Source organism: Magnolia sinica, chromosome 5 (genome assembly GCF_029962835.1).
Source record: "Magnolia sinica isolate HGM2019 chromosome 5, MsV1, whole genome shotgun sequence".
Taxonomy (NCBI): domain Eukaryota; kingdom Viridiplantae; phylum Streptophyta; class Magnoliopsida; order Magnoliales; family Magnoliaceae; genus Magnolia; species Magnolia sinica.
In genome coordinates this window covers 32,858,741-32,863,643 of record NC_080577.1, presented here as the reverse complement: position 1 = coordinate 32,863,643, position 4,903 = coordinate 32,858,741, and positions in this window count along the sequence as shown.

The following is a 4,903-nucleotide window of genomic DNA, read 5'->3' as shown; positions in this document are numbered from 1 at the left end:
TGTTTGTCTCCCTCGGGCATGGTCTGGATATCATCCAGTACATGATACGTAACCCCTATGATAGATATGGCTGTACTGACCCGTATTGGCCTGAAACAGCCCCTTGCAGGGGTGACAAGACCACCAATGCAAGACCCACCACCGAAACCCATTAGCAACAAACCTTACCCATGACCATGGCTAATAGGATGGGGAATCACATGCTCTTGCTTAGGCCCTGGGTTTGGACTATTTGAGCTGGGCCTATTAAAACATTTTGATTTTTCTCGTTTTTCTTTTTTAATTGGCGCCCCCCACCCCCACACCCCAGCCCCAGCGCCCGCCCCCCCCCACCCCCCCCAAATAAAAATAATAATCTTTGGCCATACTGCTGCTCTTGCTTAGTGTTGGTAGAGCACTGGAGCATTTCTCATCACTTGTATGCGTCTTTACCGAGCTTTCCTATGCCCACTCGTTAACATAAGTCGGCTAATACACTCCCCACCACATAAGCCACTGTGTGACACAGGTGAAATATCCAAGCCATCCATCATGTGGGCCTCACCATTACATACTACTGGTGAAAGATAAAGTCAATCTGGACCCGAATTTCTAAACTGGCTGGGTCTCAGACCTATCAATTCTGAACCGGCCCGGCCTACACCCAACTTTTAAATAGGTTCAATTTGGATCATATTAAAATGGATGCGAACTAGACCCAAACCAGACCCGTCCTGTACATCAAAAAAGTAATTGAGTGAATATGTGGAATCATTGGTTAGGTCTGGGACCATTAAATAAATGGGTTTGGATATTTTTTACTTAAGACTAGGCCTAGACCCTACCAGAATAGTAATACATTGGGCTTGGGTCCAAAATTTTAACTTGCTTCTTTAATGGGTCGTATCTAAGCCTCCCCTTGATCCGATTCATTTGCACCCAATCAATTCTTCTATGCGTTGAGTTCTCAACAGACCGACCTGATGTTTGTACAAGCCCGAACAGCCCTATGATCTTGGTACCCTGCCCAATACATAAGGTCCAAGGCCAAATCTCAGCATTATCCTGCAGTCCATGCCCAAAAAACATCGGTTATAACCCGGCCCAACCTAACTCAGCCTGGAAATTGATGAAAATCACCATTCCCCAATTAGATGTACCCAACCTATACATTGTTAAAGTTGGCCACACGGGTGCAGAGGGAAAGACATTAGAGGAACGAAACCACTACATTCAAGATCCATGGGTTGCTAAACGAGGATTGGAATGGTGTATTTGTAGGAGTGAAACGACCTATTGGGCTAAGCGTAAAGAAACCCTTCGGACTCTTTTAACTGCCATCCTCGTCACTTAGGTCCACTGTGCTCAATGTAGGCTACCTTGAAACATTCATACTAAGCCAATGATCTAAAACATCAAGTCAGTGACGGTCCAGATTCTTTATAGAACATAGGTCAAGTGGTGTCTAGGACCATTGATTTGCTATGAATTTTTTGCACGATAATGAATAAACCTAATAGACGGCCTAGATTGGTGATGCGGATGCCAACAGTCCAAATGTAGAGGGCAACAAAATGGGCTGGGTTTGAGTTGGGCCTGCCAAGGTATGGGCCTGAGCTGATACTTAAATCCAAGGCCTGAGCCTAACCCAAGGCCTGCATGGAAAATTGCCTATTTTCCAACCTCAATGTTCCTAATCTATCCATTTATCAACTGGGACACGCATGCAAAAGAAATATACATTTTATAGGAATGAAACCAATGGTCTACATTCAAGATGGATGGATTGCCCAACCAGAATTGGAAGGCATATTAATTGGTCCAGCTGGGCTAAAATGACTTGAGACCAACAATCCCAACCCAGAATTTATATACATGTGGGGCCCATGAGCAGCTCATGGGCCAAGATAGTACGTCTAAGCCCGGCCAAAAATAGGCCGAGTTCGAGCAGAGTTTTCGAGTCGGCAGGGACAAGCGACATCATGTAGGCGGGGATGAGCGGCAGGGATGACTGGCACCGTGCAAGGCAGGGATGAGTGACGGCTGGAGATTTCTCATCAAACAGCTGCTTGAATCTCTAAGGGCCTGTTTGGATGCCTGTAAGTTGGGTAAGTGGGAAGTTACTTACAGGGAAGTCACTTACAGGTAGTGTTTGGGGGAGAAAAATCACCTGTAAGTAACTTACAACCTGTAAGTCACTTACAGACAAATCTACCAAAAAACTACAGGGGGATGGGGGTAGGAAGTCACTTCCCTGTAAGCCACTTACAGGCTCAACGGTCAGATTTTTAAAAAGAGGGGAAGAGGGAGAAACACACCAACCCACCAAATCTCTTTCCGTCTCTGCAATCTCTCGCTGCAATTACTACCTTTCGTCTCTTCTCCTCCTAAAACGGTAGGGTTTCATCTACTCTTTTTTTCTCCTTTGAAAATGGGAGTGGTTTGACGTTACTCTATAAGGTACGCAAGCATCCAAACAGTCACTTATACGCACCTGCGTATTTTTTCACACATGTCATGGGCCTCTAATCCGAACGGACCATGTGATGCAGCATCCCATGAAACCGTCAAGGACTGTGGCTTGTGGTTGGTGATCCTGTAGATCGTTTATCTAGATGGTCTCACTGTGGCCTGTGGTTGGTGATCCTGTGGTGTACTCGCAATGTTGGTGAATCTCTTAGATTGCACAGTTAAAATGCAAGTAATTTAACGATCTACATCAGTGTTGGTGAATCTCTTAGATCCTGAGCATCAAACTCCTTATCAGAGAATGAGAAAAACTTTGATGATAGAGTGGGATTGATGATGCGCTGGCCCTTGGAAATTACATCAAATTGCACAGTTGGAATGCAAGTAATTTAATTATTAGATTTTCTATTAATGTTTTTAAGTTTATTCTCAATGCTTAAATTGAGTTATTACTCCATATTATAGATTTTTTGAATTCATGGGCCCACCTGATGATTGGTTTAGCTTAATAATTTTCTCAAATATTCATCTTGATGGGCTTAACAAAATAACATATTTGATCCCATGTTTTTTTTATATGATTATAACATTTTAAAACGATTCCCCAATCTAAGCCATGCTCGATGTGAATATACAGCTTTCTACCTGTAAGTAACTTACAGGTTATCCAAACAGAAAAAGTAACTTACCTGTAAATGACTTACAACTTACGTGCAAGGCAGGGATGAGTGACGGCTGGATATTTCTCATCAAGAAGCTGCTTGAATCTCTAAAACCGCCATGAAGCTCGCTGTGAAGAAATTAGAGCTTCAAAAGCAAACATGCAAATTTCTAGGCCTCTTAAAAATCCGGAGCATTTCTCACAGAATCGCATGCTCAAAGCCGCTCCGTCTTCTCCATTAAAGCTAAAATAGCAACTCCATCTAACTAACACCAAAGCTTCAAGAACCAGCGGAGCTTCCAAACCTTGAGATTCCTCCCCAAATCTCCCAGCATTCTTCCAAGCAACTGCATTTTGATGAAATCGATGCGAGAGAGGGAGAGAGTTTCTTAAGAGTTCGACAAATGAGAGAAGGCTTTGAGAGAGAGAGAGAGAGAGATTCAGGCGTTCGGTAAATGAAAGAGAAGATGGCTTTTAGAGAGAGAGAGAGGTGGATTTGTTGTCCGAGTCGATTGCTGCCCTAAGACGGGCGCTGGGATGGAAGGGCTTAGGGTTTTTTGAACGGGCGCTATGAGAGGATAGCTTAGGGTTTTTTGTTTTGGTATAGATATATACCCTTGGTCGAGTACCGAGTCGAGCCAAGCCAAGTCGATTTCGAGTACTGTTCGAGTCGAGCAGGGTCAAGCTCGTGCTCGAACACAATTGGAGCACAAAAAATCAGCTCGTGCTCAGCTTGAACTCATTTCGAGCTGAGTCAAGCCGAGTTTTTCCAAGTCGAGTCAAGTCAAGCGAGTTACCAAGTTATCTCTACTCGTGCACAGCTTTACTTCCACCAAACTTCCCATGGAGGAAGTTCTTTTTTTTTTTTTAGTACACAATAGTGTAAGTTCACACTTCACTGTTAGCCACCCCTATTAGGGAATCGATACCAAGACCTCAGTGTTGAAACAAGGTATCTTTTACTCAATTTACCACTTGAGCTATGGATCAGGGCGTCGTGGAGGAAATTCTTGCTAAAGACTTTTGTTAGCAATTTGTGTTGGATTAGGGATTGTTGGTAACGCGTTAGTGGGCGTTGCCCTAACCATAAGGCCCACCTTGATAGATGTGTTGTACATCAATGCAGCTGTCCATCAATTTTTACATCTCATTTTTTTGGCATGGTGTTGAAAATGAAGTGGATCCAAATCTCAAGTGGACTAAATAGTAAGGATTCATTAAAAACTTTTTGTCGGCCACTGAAGGTTCTTTTTTTTTTCCCTTCATATGTGAACTTACCAACAGGGCTGGATGTTAAATAAATATTAACGGAGCTTAGTAAGTTTTTAATGGTAAGCATTCCAATGACCATTATTTCTTGTGGAGTGATCCACTTAAGATTTAGATCTAAATTTTTAGAGCATAGCTTAAAATGATCTATATAAACAGATGGACAGGGTAGGTATGCTGCAACACATACATCAAGGTGAACCTTAGTAAGTTTTTAACAGCAAACGTTCTGTGGTATGGTCCACCTGAGATTTGGATCTGCTTCATTTTTTGGACCCTACCCAAGAATGATCTAGAGAAACTGATGGACAGCTTAGATATACAGCATATATATATCCACAATGTCTATCCATTTGACCGATACTGTCATAAACACAAAAATAGGCAGATCTAAAGCTCAAGTGGACCACACCATGAGGACAATGATTCCTACCGTTGAAACCTTCTTAGGGCTCACCATTATGTTTATTTGTCATCCATCCAACCTGCTCCGGTTCAGGAGATTACAAAGAGATGAAGTGGAAA